General features: G+C 45.0%; 1 protein-coding gene across 36 annotated transcripts in view; it reads left to right on the forward strand.

Annotated features, from left to right (window-relative positions):
* MAP2 (microtubule associated protein 2) overlaps positions 1–20,717 on the forward strand; it is a 224,830-nt gene that overhangs the window by 81,659 nt on the left and 122,454 nt on the right. For 34 of the 36 annotated variants that reach the window (XM_057412262.1, XM_057412275.1, XM_057412280.1 and 31 more), the window contains exon 3: positions 8,517–8,582. The exons of 1 other annotated variant lie outside the window; for it this stretch is intronic. The gene's annotated coding sequence lies outside the window, so the exon portion shown is untranslated. Of the gene's footprint in view, positions 1–7,925; positions 8,158–8,516; positions 8,583–20,717 lie in introns of those variants that run through there. One more of the 36 variants, XM_057412249.1, reaches the window with a different exon arrangement.

A 20,717-nucleotide genomic window follows, 5' to 3' on the forward strand; every position in this document is an offset into this window, starting at 1 on the left:
ATCGTATTTAATCTTTTTTGGTTGCCTTTTCTGTTCCTTTCTAATTGTAATTCATTTTGGTCCTTAGCTTTCTGATCATATTCCTGTGCTTTCGCTGTCTCTTAGTTACATGATGTTTGCCTCTGTTTTTTGTATGATTTTTATTTGAGTATTCAGGCTCTTAAAAAGCTTAGTGTATTCTTCCTCTGTGCTGGTAGAGTTTGTTGTTAAAGCTGCTTAACTCTCCTATATCTGTCTCTCCTTTCTGGTTCTGTGTTTCTCAGGAGCCTTGCACAGAGCATAAACCCTCATCTTTCGAGCTGCCCATGCTTTCTTCTGTTGTCTGCCAATGTGAAATAGTCCAAATAAACACAGGCAGGATGGTAGAGAAGCTGAGACTGGCAGTTTCTTTCACTGTTCTCACCTCTGCCTTCTCTCACTTTTAGCTCCACATCATATTTGCATTGGTGCCCTAATGTTGCTGAACAGTACCAACCATTGAATACAGCCTAAACCAATGTCTGGATGACTTACAGTAGCAAGAATTCCTGTGTCAGTTGTTGAAATGGCAGGACAAATTGCCTGACTTACCGGCATTGCTGTTGTTTGGGCCCATCATCTGAAATACCATTGATGTACTACTTCACCTAAAAGAAGGTCACATCCCTTAAGGTATATCAGATAAGTTCCAAGGTCCTTCATTTATCTGAAACTCCATTTTTCCTAATGACTTTCTTGTTTTCCATCCCATTCTGGTAAACCAGATTTGACTATAATCACATTACACCTCCCAAAAATCTCCCTGGTGATGGCGATTGGATGTGGCACTGTTCACTTCATCCCCTGAGCTCATGGGCAGTGTAACTGAGTGCTGTTAAACAGCTCCTCCTGCTTTTCATCCTCAAGGCAACTACCTGGTGGAGATGTAATTCTCCTGTACAAAGAGGTTAAAAATCATTTTGGACAGTGCTGTGAGACCAGGGTCAATGAAACCTGCATTTAAGTTACCCAATCCAAGTCTCCAGTTGTTGATCCAGTCTTGATGCAGCAAATGCTGTGGATTCAGTGGAGCGGTGGCTAACTTAAATGTGTGTAAGCAAAGAGGGATTCGCATCATTATGTTAACCACAGGAAATCTGTTTTTATGGTGATGAAACAAGAATCAATCGCAAGAAGCTAATGAATTAGCCTGCAATATATCTGCTAAGTTCATTTCTCTGTAAATGCAACAGACTCCATTAAGGAGCCTTTTGCAGAGGAGTCTTCTGCATAGACAGGGTCTGTAACATGCAGTGCATGCACTGACAGGCGTCCTCGCCTTTAGCTGAAGCTTTTCAAGAGTGCGTGCGAAATACAAGATCTGATCCAAATGCACTGAAGTCAAGGAAGGGCTTCTGGTGGGTTTAGCTGGGCTTCTTCACAGAGGTTAAAGTGGCCATCAGTTATTGGTTTTACTGGAAGCTGTTGGACAGCACATATGCATGCAAAGGACCTGGATGGCCATACGATGAGGGAGTAAGCTGTGGTATAATGTTAGCATGGTGTCCACGTGGTTCAAGCTGACTGTCGGGAGCATCCTCATAAGGCAGCTTTTGTTGTCTCCTCTTTGGAGCGAGGACAGAGCTGCTTCCCCTCCACGTGGCTCAGGGGCTGGCAGCTCTACCGCAGGTTTCTGCCTGACTGCCTTCCTTACATAAAGTCTGCTAAGTGAGAAGCTGTTCAAACCAATTCTGCTCCATGTTACTACATGTTACTGCAATCACTATTGCTTGTCTGGTTTTGCTGTCGAGGAAAAGCAGCGAGTTGTTAGGGCTGACCGATTTTTAAACCAATTTCCTGAAGGAAAGTGTGAACACGGGAGGAAGTAACTAACTGGGGGCTTCTAGGAAGGCGGCACTCAGCTGCTAGGGAAGGTATCTCTAGGAAATGATTGATCTTTAGATTGACTTACAAAAGCGAAGGAGCAAATACCTTTTCTCTGAAAGGAATCACAGATACAGACCCATTTCAGGAAAACCTCTCTTTTCCATACTGCATTTCACTACTTGCCAACGTCCCACATTGTCCTAAATGTGAACGGGATTTAAATCAAAATACTATCCAAAACCTATGATTAGACAAAACAGAGGAATTTGTGCATTCTACATTGCAGTCACTGCTTTATAGATGGTCAGGGCCATGCCAGCTCAGAGTTCATCTTCAAATTACGTGTCATGCCAAATCTGAATCAACAAATGATTCATGAATTTAAAATATTTTACTTATAAATTTAATACAGAATAATAAGTAAAACTTCTGCTGTGAGGTATGACATGGCAGCTAATTTAAAACATTAGGTTACATGGTTAAATGAAGTACATGCTGACATTTGAATAACTCCTGCCACAGTAGCTGTGATATTTTACTGGAAGCAAGTTTTTGTCTTGATTCATCACCCCACTGGTAGGTGAGGAGAGAGAAGAGATGAGAAGAAGCGGTAGGGTTTGTATCTGCATTATTTTCTTAGTCATAAGCCATGTGATAGGACAGAGAAACACTCAGTGTGTCTCTAAGCTGCACATGTCATGCCAGGCTTTCACGTGGACAAGGGCTGTGTGTACTCAAGGGCTACCAGAGCACTGTGGCTAAGTTGAGGTTAAGGCTGGGGTTAAAGAGAGTGGTACCAACTCTCTCAGGAGTTCAGTCTCTCAGGAGACATTCTAGGCAGAAGTGTAATGGGGAAGTTGACCATGGTTTTCGGCATTAGCTGGTGGGTTTGCATCCCTCAGCTTTAGGAGCTTGGTTTAAACATCTCTCAATAGCATGAATTTGTGTGTTGAGCAATCGGTTTCCTTCTGTCTGCAAGCAGAGAGTGAAGGGCAGTATTGCCCCTCAAAGCAGGATGAAGCTGTGGAGGAAGGACTAACGCAGATGAGTAAGTAACACAGTGCTCAATGGATGTCATGCAGCACACATCTCTGTGTCCTTTACCTGTTGGGAAGAGGCAAGGGTTGTTGTAGGGAGGTATCAGAAAGAGGGAGATGGAAGAAGGATGAGTGAAGAAGAGAAGGCAGTGATGGAAGCGAAAGGGGAAGAGCAGGAAACACAGAACAGGAAGAGTGAGGATGAAGCAGGAACTGGAAACTGCCAGCTACCTGCCTCTATCTTTTGTTGACTCTGACAGAGTCTGTCTATCTCTTATTGGTGTGTGAGGGAGGATTTGTACTATTCCCTGAAAGCGTGCCCTCTGTTGCTTGCTGTGGCTATAACGCTACAGCTACTACTTCGTGTGGTAATGCAAACTCATGCAGATTAGCTCCCTTCAGGAAGCAGAATTAAAGATGAAACAAACATTAAAAAGAAGAATAAGCCCACATCTTTCACTTACAAGTTTAAACTAATAATGAATCCATTGTTGACACTTGAGAATGTCAGAGAGGAGCTTTGTGTTAGCTCGTGTCATCTTTGAGGCACCTAACACTACAATGTTGACTGTCTGTCTCGCAGCCTCACGATGTTGTGCTCATGGGTGTGTGCAGTGCAGTGATTTTGGGGGAAGTCATGGCACTCTCAGGTGTCACTGGTTTCTGCAAGAGTGTTGGTGCTATTGATTACTTCCAATATTGCAGGCTCCAGGAACCACCTGAAAATGGAAATTGTCTTCCAGAACCAGTTGGGAAATCACTGGGACCAGTGTGTTGGTGGCAAGGCACTTGCAGGCTGAGATGATGAGGACGCATCAGATGAGTTTCGTGATGTTTCAGTATTTCTCAAGAGATGGAGGTTTTATTCTGCTGTGTCAGAATATGGAATGTAACCACTTATTTTTGTCTTTACTTCTTGTTTTCCCTCTGTGGATGCATTTTGAGCTTGGGGTGTTTTACCCAACTGACACTGGCCCCCCAGAAGCAGTGGGCTGAACAAGCGGAGAGGCTGTTCCCCTCCACCTGCAGTACCCAGTGCAGAGGTGATGGCTTATTATGGGGGTTTTATGCAGAAGATTGCATTGCAGCTTTTAACAGTAACAACACCAAATGCATACAAGGGACTAACAAACACCTTTCATGAATTTTGCTTTCTTGTTCTTTTGGTCTCACTGGGTCTCCGATCTGGAAACCAAGGATTTCCCAAGGAAACCCAAGAATGTGCTTATCTGGTAGCTTCAAAGGGTTCTGTGCAGAATTGGTTGTTCTGAAATGCAGGCCTGGGAGGATTTGAATATCCTACATCTTCCAGCTTGATTTCGGTGACATGCTGGCAGAGGACGAAATGGAAATAGGAGATCCTTTCTTGGTATTCCTCATATCTATTATTTAGTTAAGGAGAGACAGCTTGGATTCCTAAAAGAGAGATCATGCCTAAAAACATCAGTCTGAAAGGTTTCAAACAAATAAGCTAAGATAGGAGAAGGAAGACATCATTTGCCTGAGTTTAGAAGGGTTGTTTCTAGAACCGTGCTACACAAAAGCCTGTGTTGTGTCAGTTTCTGGTTTAATGGTTGCTGTGGTACTTGGCATGGAGGGATGCATTTGCATGGATGCTGGGAAAGGACAGTGTCACCAGTACAGGCCTGTTTTATTGGTGGCTGGGAGGAAGGAGATGTTGAAATCTGCTGTGGAAACAAAGATGGGGGCACCACTGGTGTGAAAGAAATGATGCAGTTGAACAGGCTCTGGAGGGGCTGTTGCGTGAGGTGGATACATCAGGTAGTGCACGCTTGTTTTGTGGGGGTCAGGCCAGCCCCTGCATCCTGAAAGCTTCTAACCTGCCTTGAAGTCCTTTGCACCTTGTTACCCACAAGAGCTGCTCACTCAGCCTGTGGCTTTTCCCAAATCCTCTGTTATCAGTAACCATAGATACAGATGGTGACTCCAGTCTCAGCTTTCCTCACTGTGTAGCCCCAGTGAAAGAGCCAGTCTGCTGTACTGTGTGTGTCTCCAGGATTCATTAATGCCCTGATATCCTGGTTTTTGCCTCTCAAGTAAGTGGAGGTGGGGAAGGCCAGGTTGTCCCTCAGATGGCTAATAAAGTAGGATAGTCTGATGTTGATTACTGTTGCAGAAGAATAGGCAACACTTACAGAGTCTGGTGAAGCATCTGTCTCCTCTCAAGCTCTCCAGAGCCATCCATCCCCAGCACGGTTCTGAGTGGTAAGACAATAGTGAATAAAGAAGTAAATTCCCTGTTCCAGGGCTATTTTTACCAGAGTGGTGCAGTTTCTGTTCAGTAGACTTACTCTTTATAATCTACATCACTGATGATACCGGTTGCTATTTAAGGCAGTGCATAAAATGTTCCCCCATTCTTTGCTTAAAAAGAAGCAACCAGCCTCCAAGTCCTTTGTTAAAGGTTATCAGGGTTTTGGCAGTGGCTTGGGTGGAAACATCTGAGGTTCTAGGAGGGTCTTCCAGCTTGGCTTGGCAACTGAGGCTCCGTGTTTCATCATGACAACAAGGAGGATGCTGCCGCTACCCCCTTTTGTGGTTTGGCTCTTTTAAGTGACCCGTTATAACAGAAGCTGTCTCCTGTTCTGCCCAGCACTTTGCACAGAGGGGCCCAGTATGCAGCCAGATTTTCTAAGCTCTCCTACAATGCAGTAATGAAACTAAGTGCACTGTCATGCGTGAATGTCAGAATTAAAGAGAAAAGCCCACCTGAAACTGCTGCAAGGGTTTTTAGAGTTTAGACCAGGTTTTTGAAGTCACAGTCTTCCCACATCCTTTGCTGAGACTGTAGATGTCTTTATGCCTCTTTGAGAGCTATGGCACTGAAAACAATGCTGCAGAGCATGAGTTCATCATTTAAAAGTTTGCAGGACATTGCCTTGTCAACTTCCTGATGTTTGTGTTTTCTTTTTGCTCACAAGTATTCCTGTTTCACTGTGTCGGACTGCATTAATTGTGTGTGATGAGTTTGCTTTGTAGCTGATGCTGCTTTCCTGTCTGAGCCAGGAAAGCATGCGGTTAGATCTCTAAGGATGAGAGTTCTCTGTGTTCCAGCATTTACCTGGATTAGGCCCTTCATCCCTGTCTCCTCCTGTGCCTTTTGTCTTGTCAAAAATTCTTTTATAGAAGTATGAAAATACAAATTGTAGGGCAGCCAGAACAAACTCGATCATTAAGATTGTTTCCTTTTTGCATTATCTTATGATGAAACCATTTGTCATGGGCTGTTTTGGCAGATTGGGTGCCTGGAAATGCTTGCATGGGCAGAGTGAAGGCGGTATGGATGGTTGGATGAAGATTCAACCAAGGGCTCCAGTATGGTAATATGTATCAATCCCTTGGGAACCACTTGAGGTCCGTTAGGAGCATCTGAGAGAAACTAGAGGACAGTTTTCAGCACTTCATGATACCCTTTTACCACCCCAGCAACGTGGTGCTCATTCTGGACCTCCCAGAGCTCCTGGTTGCTCTGGGGCAAGGGTGGCTGGTGGAGGGGAGCTGTGGAAGTGAGGAGGGGATGGCAGCAGTGCTGTGAACAAGCACCAACTGTTAAATGGTGGAGCTGGGGAAGACGAGGGCAGGCTTAGAGTTTCCTTGGTTTCTGCAGAGGAAGAGCTCTGCAGTGGGAGGTTTGGCAGCAGCAGGCACCCTTCTGATGAGTCATGGGAGGCTTTCTCAGAGGAGAGGTCCAAGATTTGCACTAGTGCTGCTCTTGCTCATTTTTTCCCTTCCTTCTGAAGGCCTTTTGCCACCACACGTTACCTTCTCCACCACCAGCCCTGTCCCATGCAGGCTGGATTTAGGGGCTATATTCCTCCATTTTGTTGTCCTCTTCACTGTTGTGGTGGTTTAGAGAGTGTGGGGAAAAATATCTGGTCAGGACAGATGCTTTTAAGACAGTAGGATCTGTTTATAGCAATGAGGGTGGAACTTGTGGTTGATGCAAAGTTTGATGGGTCTGTGAAAAGTCATCTTCTCGTGGTTGGAGGGGGAAGCAAAAGGGAATCTATTCCCTTTGCAGCCTTCCACCCTGACAGGGAGAGAAGCCCTGGAGATCCGTGGGAGGTTTGTTACTCCTTCCTGCCATCCCCTTGTCCCTCTCAAAGGTGAATAGGGCTTGTTGCCCTCTCCCAGACTTTGTGACAGAGAGATGTTTCCTTCCCTTGTTGACATCCTTCCATCTCAAGGACTCTGCTGTCACAGGGACTGAGAAACACCAGCTTGCTGCTGGAAACTGGATCTAGTTGGCTTCATGTTCCTCCATCCCTTCTCTGCTGCCCCTCTCCAGCCATGCTGGGTCTTCTCCCAAAACACTGCCTGATTTCCCAATGCACAGGTCCCTTCTCCTGCTCAGATTAACGTTGGTCTGGAGAAAGCCTCAGAAAGAGATGAGATCGAGGCAGATGATGGCTGAATAGTGGCAGTAAAACTGCACCCCTCACAGCAGCCCCTTTGCAAGCTGAACTGTGCAGTGAGCTCTGCTCCTCTCATGTATTGGTCCTAAAGGATCCCTGCAGTCCTGCAGCACTTCTGCATTTTCCCTGGTTTTATTTCCCTGTTGGTGGCTTAAATAACAGCATACCCGAGCTGATTTCAACATGTGAACAGAAGTGCTAGATAGAAAAATAAAGGGGGAGAGAGAATTGCCCTCCTAATCCATAATGCAGAAAATGCTAAATCCCTCAAGACCTCCTTTTCAGCGTGTACCATCCCTAAAACCTGTTTAGGATTTGGATCGGCATCGCAGCGGAGACCGGGTGTGCTGCTGCCTGTGTGCAGTGCCTGCCTGTGTGTGCTTGGCAGCAGCACAAAAGAAACCAGTTGATGATATCTGCAGGATTAAAGGCCCAGTTCCTGGGGACACACTTGGTTGGATGCAATTAAAATGCCTGTCGGGCATTCAATACCAGCACCCCCTTGACAAACTGCTTCAGCAGCCGTGAGGTGCAGCATCCTATTGTAAGTGGATGATGGCGGAGCTGGCTGGTTTGTCATCATTCTGGAAATTTCTGTGGCCAGTGAACTCCCTCTTCCTCTCCCACTCACCCTCTTTTCCTTTTCACCACTGCGGGGACTTCTTCTAATTTGCAGTTTTCCTTTTCCTGACGTACACATGGTAGAGACAAGCTGGTGGCTTGCAGACTGCGTCTGTCTGGGCATAGGCAGCGAGCCGATGGATAACAACACTCCATGAGAATGATTATGCAGCAGTTATTTAAGGATAGGCTTTTGGGGTATGGCAGCGTGTGAGCTGGTAATGATTTTCCTTTAGAATTGTCAGCTTTGTTTGCTTGTTGAGGATTGATTTGAAAGAGTTTATCCCTTTATGCTGTAGCTTTCTGGGTTTGGTCTGCTTGTAGGTTGAATTCTATAGCGGTGCACACTGAATGAATTAAAATGTATAGGTAATAAACTTCTGTAGCTCTGTTTATAAATCTATTTGATGCATACATTATATGCATATACCTTCATAAACACCTTCTTGTCTGGCTATCTTTATGCATCTGTGTCTTTGTATAATAGACAAACCCCTTCTTATAGCTGAAAACTGTTTGCCAGAAAAAATAAGTATTTTCAGGGGTTTTTTTGCTCATGTTTGTTTTATATTAACAGATTCTCTGGTATATAGTCTCGGTCGTGACTCACTGATTGGAATCTGCTTGTTCACAGATCAAAAAGGTAGGACACCTCTGTGTTTGAATGTGATTTTGGGAATGGGGGAATGAGCATGATACAGGGTTTGGGCTGGATTTTTTGGTGTTTAGTTTTTACTTCTATTTAAACAATACCTGTTATTCTGTGTTGTTTTTCCTGCATTTTGTCAAGCTGTGTTTTGTTGCAGCTTTGCATAGGTTTTCAAATAGCTTTGGCAGGCTCTGTGAAGTTATTTTTGCTGTGTACGTGTATGCTCTTGCTGTTTAATTAGTCCTTTCAGCTGCAGCTACCGAAGGGTGAGATACAGACCTGGGTGCTTGTCAGTTGTCTTGGGTCAGTATAGTGAGGGTGCAAAACTGCCTTTGGTTATATCAGATGTGGGTTGTTTCAGTATTGAGTTTAGCATTGGCAAGAGCAGGGTTAAAATCACTGCTTGTCTCAGAGCAGATAGGATCTATCGGCACACAGCAGAAAGCATAGTGGAGGTTTCATACTGGATCTCTTTCCCGGAGGAGGGAAACTTCTTTTAACCCCTTCATTGCTGCCCCAAACCCACATGTGTGTCAGCTCAGGGTTTAATGCACAGCATTTCAACAGCCAGGCAGGGCTGGAAGAGCCACTGACGGCTTCTTGACATATCACCGGCGCTGCAGAAGTGATTTCTCTCTGTCACAATGAAGCAAACAGACTGGGGAGTTTTGACAGTGTCATTGCTAGTTCCTGGGAGAAGCAGTTTGTTATCCTCTTTCCCCCAATATCTTCTGGGTTTGGTTCCTTGCTGTAAAGGAAACTGTGAGATAAAACCCTGCAGAATAAAAACACATTCATTTTTTGGTATTAAACTTTGAGATGTGTGAAGCGGTTGGGTAATGCTTGTCTCATTGGTTTGCAATGGGGACTGTGCCCTTAAAAATATATAAACACACCCCAATGTCAGGAATGAAAATCTGGTCCCTGCACCTCTCTGGAGAGAAGGAAAGGTGTATCCATCATATATTAACTTCTGAGGTGCCAATTCTCACCCAATAGCTTCCAAACTGTGTGTGTTCTTCCCCGGTGTCCTACAGGTGATTGTAGTCCTTAGCTCTACATGTAGACCTGGAGGGAATATGTGTGTTTGTAGGGCAGCAGTCAAAATCTTTGTGTGTTTTAGTCTGGAGTTCCAGGGTGCCTCTTGGAAACCTGGTAAACCAGGAGTAATGATCACCCTGTGAGAAAGCCTGCTCTCCTGGAAGAGCCAGTCTGGATCCCCAGGCAAGCAGGAACCCCAAACCAGAACAGCAGCACTGGCAAGGACATGGGTCACTGCTAGCAGTAATGCATCCCTCTGGAATATGACGAGTAATCAATTTTATGGCAATAAATTACTAGGGCTGATTGATAGATGCTGTTCCTGCGGGAAAGCATTTGTGGTATTTTCAGGCTATGCTCTCTCCTGTTTTTACATACGATTCTATTCCTTGTTTTCCTCTTCTACACATCTTTGTTTTCTCAGTCCTTGTATTTTTTCTGTCCTTGGCAGAAGGCTTCTTACCTGATAGGTTTTCCTGGCTAAATAAAATACTTCAAAGGAATACTTTACCTGTTAGTTTTAATTAGCTGCTTTTAATTTCCTCCTGGTATCAGTTACCACTAAAGTGAAGTGAAAACCTGAAGTAAATAGCATATAAAATGCTTTAATTCTTGAGAAACACATTCAGCGATCTGTTTCTAGCTACGAACAACCATTCTTCCCTCTACTTCTAATTTCACTTCCATTATCCAAGGGCAGCAAGCCAAGCTGCAGTCTGATTTCATTAATGTTTTGCAAACTCTGTCTCAAGGACTAGCACTGCTTGCTGGGCTTGCTGTCAGGATCCGAGATTTTGCTGCAGCACAGGGAAGGGGAAAGCAAGGAGCTCTCCCAGATAGAAGTGATGGCATTGTGAGCAGGCAAGTAGAACTGCCTGGGTTTTACAGTATCAGTGGGTAATGAGTCAGATTTGTTGACTATGTGATCCCCTCAGATGAATGCTTTTCATCTCCTATGGGGCTGTCTCCTGTGCACAGCATCTTACCAGTCCTCTCTGGTCTCCTGAAACCAAAGAAAGGGTGTTAGCTATTTGTTAAGAGATCAGAGGTGGCGAGGAGGTTTGTATTTTTAATAAACAATACCTCTATATTTTACACCTGTGATTTATCAGTCATTTTAACTTCCTCCTCTGATCTGGGCTTTTAAGATTCACATTACAAATCATTCCTTCAGGCTGCAAAGAAGAAAATGAGATGTTATGCTGGCAAAAATGGAAATGATTTCAAGCAATGTAATTTTCTTGAAGTAGAGGTAAGGGGTACTTATGCTGTAAGAAGAGAAATAATTCCATCTTGGCAGGACTTAAAGATCCTGTGGCCTCAGGGGTAGCAGACTATGGCTTGGAATACCAAAAGAAAAACACTGTGTTAGCTGATACAGAAAGGCAACAGGAGCCAGAGCGTACAGTGGCAGGGAGGTGTGTTGGGTTACAGTCTGTGGACTCTAGGGCATGCACCCAGAATGACGTGATGTTTGGCACTGGCCTTCATTTAAACAATCACATGGTGACCACACATGCAGGAGACATTAAGAAGCGCTGTGTGGCATCAGTTCATCACCAGGAAGCAGCAGCAGGGAGCGAGCCTGGGACTCTGTCTAGCTCTGGCCCGAGATCATCGCCCCTTCTTTAACGCCACGTGTTAGACAGCCCTGTTAGAGCATGTGCCATGGAGGTAAGCAGGGAGTTTGTTTTGCAGCTGTTCTAGGCTGGGTCTCAACATTCTCAGTTTTACTAAGGTTAAGGTTAGGTTACCAGTATTAACGTTGTCTTGTCCTGTGCTTACATGAAACAAGTATTTTTTCTGAGCACCAGAATAAATGGTTTTGGCTTTCCTGTCGATTTAGAATCATAGAAGGGCTTCGGTTGGAAGGGACCTTAAAGCTCATCCAGTTCCAATCCCTGCTGTGGGCAGGGACACCTTCCACTAGAGCAGGTTGCTCCAAGCCCCTGTGTCCAACCTGGCCTTGAACACTGCCAGGGATGGGGCAGCCACAGCTTCTCTGGGCACCCTGTGCCAGCGCCTCAGCACCCTCACAGGGAAGAGCTTCTGCCTTAAATCCATCCTGAACTTCTCCTGTTTCAGTTTGAAATTAAGTTGAATTTAAGTTAATTCAGTTGAAATTAAGATCTGTGTCTTGTGCTTGAAGAAAACTTCTTAGTGAAGATTTTCCTGCTGCTCTGTTGATTACAAAGTCTGTCTTCTTGGCGGATTTTTCAGTGGCAAATAGGGGTCCTATGTTATGGCTTTCCTTCCAGTTGCGACATGAGGGGAGGGTCACTTGCAGGGTCTGTCTTTTCTCCTTGGATGTATGTTTTCATATGACTTGTAGGAAGACAGTTATCTCTGCTTCTGCATCAAAGCAGGCTGAAATTGTTAATGGACTAAAAAATTATAGCTGGGGAGAACATAATCCACATAAAACCGGTTTTCTGTGAGTAAGACTGGAGCTAATGGTCCTGATGAAAATTTGTTTTCCCATGGGTTTATGTCTTGTGTCCTCCCCTACCACTTTTTCCCTTACTTTGGCACCAGAGTACCCCAGTTTCTCTGTGGCCCTTCTGTCAGCTGGGCAGGACACGGCATGTGCTATAGCTGCTCTGGGGTGCTGGCTGCCTATCATGTGCATGTACTGCCAGCTTGGAAGATCAAAGGCATCAGGTGGTGAGGTTACGTCAATGCTTTCTTCATTTCAGGGAAGGGAGCACTCATTACAGCTTAGGTTTTCATTTCTAGGAAGAAAATACGATTGTCCTTTGCTCTCTGTCAAGCTATGTTTAAATAGTGAGTGAGGGACAGTTAGACAGCAGAAGTTGGGTTTAGTAACTTTAGGAAGGACCCTTTATAACCTGTCAAGAAAATAATGACCATTAAAGTGCAGAAATCCACTGAAAGGTGAAGTGGATCAGGAGTTCAGTTGACATAGTCTCAGCTGGAGGATGGGGTGATGAAGTGCAGGCCTATAGTTGAAGGCTGTGTAGGCTGCCATGTTCATTTCTGCAAGTTTGTGTCTTCTTTTCTTTGTGTGTAAAGCAAAGCAATGCCAATGTACCCATCATTAGGGGTATTCATCGGCTTTACAAAATGATTGAGATCCTTGGTGAGAGGAAGCTGCATGTGTGCAAAATTGCATCATGAGATGTGTTACGGTGTTTTTTGTTGTGAGTGCAGTAGCAAAGGTGGCTGTGGTATTACTGTAGTAGCAGGACCAGTGAGAATGAAAAGACTTGATTTCTCCCACATTCACCATCAACTTGACTCTTTCTTCCTGTGGAAGTGAAGCTCTTTGCTGTGAAGAATTGCATCGTAAACATACAGGTCTGCAATGACTTTTAATATGATAATGAACAGATGGCAATCAATACACCTGTCCCATTTGATACAAAGGGTATCTATTTCCCTATGGACACTTGTGCTACCATACCAAAGCTGGGAAATGCCAGCAGCATCTGGTAGGGAAAAACCTCTATAGCAGCAGTGCTGCTGACTCATGCTTTACAACCCTGGAACATTCCCCAAAAAGCTGGAGATGCAGATTAGCTTCTTTTCCCTAGACTGATCAGGGAATTATTTGCCACCAAGTGAAGCCTCTGGATGGTTATGCCCTGCTGACGTTTTATGGAAGGAATTAGCATGGAGCTTGCGAGAAATAATGGCCAATTTCTTTTAATGCAATGGGTGTCAGTCAGTGCTAAATCACAGGAGCTATTTACATTTGTTTTCTGAGTCATCCTGGTTCCTGCAATAAGGTGATTTTTCAGTATGTGTAGTTAGTAAATTGGGTTCATCTTTCCTTTTTCCTCCTTGGTGTACATATTTGCTCTTAAAAATGCAAATGTATGCCCTAATTGGCTGAAAGGAAGTGACTCGGATTTAAGGAAGTGCCTGTCTTTAGCCTTTTAATCATCAAGGGGAAGAGGTTCATGACTGCTAGAGACAGGAATAGAGTGCAGTGGGGGGGGAGTGATCACAGAGCTGTGTATTAAAATGTCAGTATTAAACTCCCCATATCATTCAGTTCCGCGTCTTTCTGGTTCCTGAGTCACTTCCATCCATGTGCCCAAAGGGACCTGAGCACTGCACTAATGAGGTACCAGTCATGCTAAACTGACACCTCATTTTTGCACTGGGGAAAGCCCCTAGCTCTGCTCTGTAGCAGGGAGCACTGTTCACCACTTGGTTCATCAGTAGTGTTGGTCAGCACACTAATCAGGCCCCTCCATGTCCTTCTAACAGCAGGGCACAGCCTACTGAGTGCTACTCGCTTGCTGTTTTACATCCTCTCCAAGTGTCAGGAAGACTGTTAGGGTATTATTGGCATTTCTGTGCTGAGAATTTCCAAGCTAAGGTGTCAATAGAATTGATTTGAAGTGTCGCAGGGTTGGAAGCCTCTCTTGCCACTGTAGACTTCTCCAAATTCCCCTGCTATTTTTCTAACCATTTGTGACTGAGATACTGTGGAGAAAGGGCAGGAGTGGAAAACATGGGGTTGTAAGGATCAGGAGATGGATCAAGTTCTGCCTTTAGGCACTAGGACTTTAAACCAGGCTGCCCTGTCCAGGACTCAGCACTGCTGAGTCTTTGGTCCCTGAGCACACAGAGGAGTCTGTCACTGACAGCTCCAGTTTGCTTCTGTTTCTATCTGGAAGCAAAGGCACCAAAACGCTGTCTGCAGTCACAGCCCACCTGAAGTGCTCAGAGAAGGGACAAACCCAGTAACATTTAATGATTTAGGGCAGAACTACCTTCTTCAGGATTTCTATAGTCTCAGTAGTTCGACAGAAATCTGTTGTAAGGGTGGATTTGCTTTGTACGCATCTAAACCCCTTTGCAGCACTGCTTCATGTGGTCATGGTCGCCTGGCTGATGGTTGGCAGTAGGGTCCTCCATAACGACTTAATGCAGTATAAACGATGTTTATAATGATTCAGGATGGCTGATACCTGTATTGATAACCTGATGTTAAGTCAGGGCTTTGTTACTGCTGCAGTTTCAGTGTTTGCCCGCAAGTCTGTGTTGCAAGGTCTCATCTGGTGCTACAGCAGGGTGTAATCCTGGCCAGCCATGGACGTGCTCTGCCTGCTCCTGACCAAGTTGAGTGTAGTCTTGACTTCAGATCCACGTGTCTCTCTGAATGTGCTGTGCAGGGAGCTCCTCACTCATGTGCTCTGCTAGAGCCAGCATGTGGCTCCTACACTGTATGCTCTGAATCTCTAAAGGACAAGACAACAGTTGAGTAATCTTTTCTTGGATTTAGCGACATGATGATAAAGCTCAAGGAACATTAGGTGCCAAAGGATGAGTCAAGATTGCACTGGTAATTGTTTCTTTTTCAGTCATGGTAAGATAGAAGCTCAAGCAACAAATTGGGATGCTCAGTAATGTGCCGAGTGCCCACAGGGAAGACAGGAATCTGGGATATAAAACTCTCCCCCTCACCCCATAGTCATATACGTGTATATATATATATATATATATATATATATATATATATATACACACACTCACACATATGTGCCAAAGGGGCCTCTGCCTCTTTTCAAAACCCACTGGCATTCTCAGAGGCTTGTGCTCTCAGCTCCTGGTGCTGTGGGCTTGCTGTACTCAGAGCTGCGGTTAACATCCCCCTGAGCTTGTGTTCTCCTTGGATGGATGTGCAGTACCTAGGAGAATTGAATCTTCCTTGGAAAGTTGCCACTGCAGTACAACTAAGTATATTACTGATCATCAGAATAAGTATTGGGGCTATTTGTAGTGGTGGTATGTAATGGTAATAAGAACAGCAGGGTTTGTAATGGCAGCCCTGAGACATGGACAGAATTGCTCACTGCAGCAGCCTTTCTTGCAGGATACACAAAATGCCCTTGAGTATTCCAATGAATGTGATTATTCTTAGGTTTGTTGTATTTAGTGTCCATTAGTGAAAATGTCTTTCAGCAAACACTTGTGGAAGTGATTATGAACAGGTAAATTGAAGACAGATGTATACAGGTACTAAAAGTACTTTTTCGATTGTAGAACTAGCCAGTGTGTGTGAAAACTTTAAATACGAACGTGTGCATTACTCACAAGCAGGAAACCTCAGCACTTCAGTGATTAATTACAGAACAGAAGGGATGGAGACCATGCTCCATGATACAAGTAATGCATTCATGTGACTTACGGTTTGCAAACCAAGAATTATTCCCTGAAAGAACTCACTAAACAATAATGGAATTAAAATAACCTCCAACTCTGTAGCTTTATCATAGACAAAAGGAAACTAGGAGACTTCAATTGTGAGCTGTTGTACTACTCAGCTGGTCCTCATTCTGCCTGCTGTGTGCCCTTAGTGTTGTGTTTGCTGAGGGGGGCATAAGAGCAGGGTAGTCAGAGATGACCCAGCTTGGAGCACTGTGTACAGTTCTGCTGTGCCCAATGTAAGAAGCACATGGAGCTGTTGGAGCAAGTCCAGAGGAGGCCACGAGGATGATCAAGGGACTGGAGCACCTCCCATACAAACACAGGCTGACAAAGTTGGGCCTGTTCAGCCTGGGGAAGAGAAGTTGCTTGGAGACCTCAGAGCAGCTTCCAGTGTCTGAAGGGGACTACAAAGATGCTGGGGAGGGACTCTTCATCAGGGACTGGAGTGATAGGACAAGGGGTGATGGATTCAAACCAAAACAGGGGAGATTTAGGTTGGAGATAAGGAGAAGTTCTTCCCTGTGAGGGTGCTGAGGCGCTGGCACAGGGTGCCCAGAGAAGCTGTGGATGCCCCATCCCTGGCAGTGTTCAAGGCCAGGTTGGACACAGGGGCTTGGAGCAACCTGCTCTAGTGGAAGGTGTCCCTGCCCATGGCAAGGGGTTGGAACTGGATGAGCTTTAAGGTCCCTTCCACCACAGACCAGTCTGGGATCCTTTCTTGCAATATCCAAATGGGCAGGAGAGATAACAAAACAAATGTTTCTTCCTAATGTCAATGAAGAAGTGCTGGAGTTAAAAGTATTTTTGGGAGGTCTGTTGGAATGAAGTACTGTGGACAAAGCAATTACTGGAACAAATCAGCTTTTCTCTGTAATCAGATGTGAATTTGGCTTTTGTATATATATGTGTGTGTAATCATAATAGAATACAGAAAAGTAGAATTTAAGTCCATAATATTGGGGGAGTGGGGGAAAGGATTCACTCAGCCAGAATTTCACTCAGTTTATGAAGAAACAGTGGGGCTTTCTTCTAGCTTTCTACCTCTGTCAAAGGGGAGATGCTTATTTCTTTCTTGTCTGTCAAAAAGATTATTTGGGTGGTTTTGAATACTGTTACTGAATTAAAATTGATAAAAAATACCTTTACTGGGCCTATAACATCTATGGAGTTGACTGTTGACTTGAAAAGCCTTAGCCTAGGCTTGTAGTGAAGGGTAGTCCCAGATGCGAGCATCTCCTTTCCACCTGCATTCTGTTTGTATAGTTCACTAATGTGATAAGGGGCCCAAATTGCTCATAAGCATCCTGCCAAAAAGATGTTATCACCTTTGGATTCAATTTGTGCTACAGTGCTAGTACACCTCCTTGCCATTATGCACCCTTTCTTTTAAGACCAGGGGAAGAAAGAGTTGTATAATAAACAGTGTCATGGGAAAGAAAGTCATGTTATGACAAAGCTTAAAAAGACTTTTGAGGATTTACAGCTGGGAGTGTTTATGAGAACTGAACCCAGAGCATTTTCATTTCCCAGCAATGCTGCTTGCAGAGATCATCAGGAGACGGACCTATATAAAGATGAAGTAGTGCAGGATGTCAGTCAGGTGGCAAGCAGGGCACTCGGCCCCTGCAAGAAGCCGTAGCTGCTCTGGCCATGCTTGAAACACTTGACTGGCCAGGCTGGGGCAACAGGCAGAGAGTGGCGCTCTGTCTTGTGCAGGTTGGCTGTAGGAAGGTTAAGCCTATGGATGGAGGTAATCCTTACAAACTTAGAAGCCCCAGTCATGCAGTGTCTGAGGAGGAAAGGTCCATGTGACTTGACAGAAATTGGCTGAGATGGTCTTTCTCACCATCCCTCTGATGCCTCCCCTCTGGCTTTTCCACTTGTTTTTAGCTGCTGGTTTCTCAGGCTCAACAGCACCTTTGCTTTTGGTAGAATGCTCCCTATAGCAGAAACTGGCCTTGGATCCGAGGCCCTTGGCTCTTGGTGCCATTCAATCGTTCACTGAGCCATTCAAAATTCACTGCAGCCTGCCCACTGGCCACCCTGGCTGACACTGTCAGCTTTCTGGGCCCTTTTCCCTGCCTGTCACTGATTTTGTCACTGAACGTCTGCCGGGGCATGTCCTGCATCTCTGAAGTGGTACGGGCATCACTTGTCCAGCCCTCTGCCATCCGTGGCAGCTTGTCTCTGCTGGGGCTCAGAAACCTGATGAAACACTGGGCTTGCCAGGCTAAGCCCTGCATTCGCAATCCAGTGCTGCTGTGCTGCTTTGTCCTGGGCTCTGGAGCAAGGCGCAGAGGTGTAGCTTATCGCTGCTGGGCAGGAGCATCTGTCCTGGGCTCTGCTTTTTTTGTACTCGATGGAGAGAATGGGCAGATTTGTAGATGAGAGCATGGAAGGAAAAGCCGTGACCCCTGTGCCTGTTTCAGGTTGGAGGGCTCCATGCGATCAGAACCTGTCTTTGAATTAGCACATGTGGAGAGCTGGGGTGGGCGTAGGGAGGCTACTTATCTGTTTAAATAGACTTGATGGCTATTGTGTGCCTGCCATCTGTCCTCTTTCACACAGGATAACTTCCCTTGATTGTTATCTTTAAGCATATCTCGCTAGGTCTCTAAACTGCTGGTCAGTCTGCATTCAGTGTTGGATAAAGGAGCTGCCACTTTGCTTAACAGAGGGTAATCTTACTACAATAGTGGTAAATGAGCCTTTCTCTTGCTTTTTTAGCAGGAGTACCTTTCTGCTTAAGAAATGTGATTGATAACAGGAGCCTTTCTAGAGCATTTATCATCTTGATTAGTCCCTCCTTTAAACAGAAGCCAGTAGCCATATAAACACTAGCTGAGGCATTAAGCGTTGAAAGCCAAAATACATTTTATGATTTAATACATTAGGAGGGAAATGCAAGTCTTAGAGAAGAACAAGCATTGGACATGGAAGGTGCTTCAGGGAACTCTCTGTAAAGATCTTGCTAGCAAGAGCTGAAATGTTTGGAGTTTTAACTTGGGCTAACATTAATAAAAACACCATGGCAAATGCGTAACGTATTGCAGACACTGTTTGTTGTGCCAGTTCATGTCGAAATCGGTCTGCTCATCTGCTCTCAGGAGATGGTACCGATGCATACACCAGTGGTGGTTCTGCTGTCTGTGCAGCAGGGTTGAGCAGACTGAGTCTTTGCATCCCTGGGCAGAGTCCAAACCCGGTTACGTGCAGCATCTGCAGAAGGTCTGCAGCACTGCATGCGACTGGGAATAGGAATCAGTCTGCAGTTCATGTTTTATTGATCTGTTCTACCCAGGTGTTATCAGTATCAGCAATGAAAACTTCTTCAAAGGGCTGCAAGCATTGACACGCCCAAGTGAAGTTCTTCCCTTTGACAAACTGTCCAAGTCCTGAGGCTTTGAGGAAGAGCAAGAAAGCGGGAACATTCTAGAAGATTTCTGAAGGTGTTTATGATCAGGGCCCCTGAGCTGCAGGGTAGCCCCATGGTTTTACGGAAGCTGGAGACTATCGAACTGTCCTTGGGTGCTTAACAAAGCCTGTTGCTTGGCAGTGCACGTCCATGCATGAAAAATTAGCTCACTCCATAGCAAAATCATGTGCAGGTTCCTGTGCTGACAGGCTTTTGGGAAGGGGTGACTCCTCCAGTGTGTGAAATGCAGCAACACTCCCAGGACCTTCCTTCCTTCACCAGCTGTGAAAGTTGGGAATTGGTTGGTGCATGACTGGGTTAATAACCAGCTAAATTTTGAGGTCTTTGCTGTTATGTATTGATCCTTTTTTGGCAGTTTTCAGCCCTTGGCTCATAGATATCTATTGAACTGCTACAGAAGGTTTGAAGCACCCCAGTAAGCACCACATAAATCCATTCTTAATCCATCCTAAAGGGTATGATGTTACAGAGTGCTTGCCTGTGCTGGTGAGTCAGAACAAGCTGAATAGGGTGACCAAGAAATTTTTTCCTCCTGATCCTCCTGATCACAGCTACAGTGTGTCAGGGGTCCCTTGTAAGAATGTGACTGCTGAAGGGTCACTTGCCAAGATTGGGCCTAGATCTTGCAGAAGGCTTGCAGTCCTCCCAGGAGGTTTGCAGGTTGGAGGCATTGCTGTGAGAATGTGGTTGATGTGTGTTGATGGGGTGAGTGCAACGAGCTGAGTGACAGTGCTTTGATTTTTGCAGCAAGCAAACACTGCAGTCTGTAGCATGGAAGGGCACTAGCCCAGCAATCGCTTGTATAAGCACAAATGGCAAATGCTTTTCCTGTTATCTTTAAAATACCAGAACTGAACATTTTGACTGCCTAAAAATCACTGTATGTAAAAATTGCTATTGGGGCCAAAGGTGTATTGCACAGCATATGTTATATGAAACTCCTGTAGGCACTCTCGGGTCTTGAAACTGCTAGGAGAGCCACTTCAAGGGTGAATCCTGTTGGATTGTGTCGAGGCAGAGCTTTCAAAGAGCCTGTGTTTAGTTGTTTCCTGGCCTAAGAAAAACCCAGTTGTTGAAACTGAAGGCCGGAAACAAGATAAATGCTCCTGGACTCAAGGCAAAGAGCTCCGTACTAGATCTTTCTGCACTCGGTCAGAGAGTTGGGATCTAACAAGTGATGTTAGCAGTTTAACATGCAGTTTCACCTTCCTGGTGATTGTCCTCTTTCTTGAATCATCTCACCATGCCATGGCATGGAGTGAGTTTTTGTGTGTGTGTGTGTGTGTGTGTGTGTATATGCATGCAGTCAGTTCTTGTAGGCTTGTCTGCATTCAAAACCTCTACTGTTTGACCCAGACATGCATTAAGGGGCGATGGATAATTAAAGAAACATGCATTTTCTTTGTTTCTGGGGTCCAAGAAACTCTGAAGTTTCTTCGATTCTGGGGCCATGTCCCGCTTCTTCTTTT

This window comes from Pezoporus wallicus, unplaced genomic scaffold, assembly GCF_028554395.1.
Source record: "Pezoporus wallicus isolate ANWC-B61680 ecotype Strahan unplaced genomic scaffold, APGP_CSIRO_Pwel_v1 contig_6566, whole genome shotgun sequence".
In the NCBI taxonomy this organism is placed as follows: Eukaryota; Metazoa; Chordata; class Aves; order Psittaciformes; family Psittacidae; genus Pezoporus; species Pezoporus wallicus.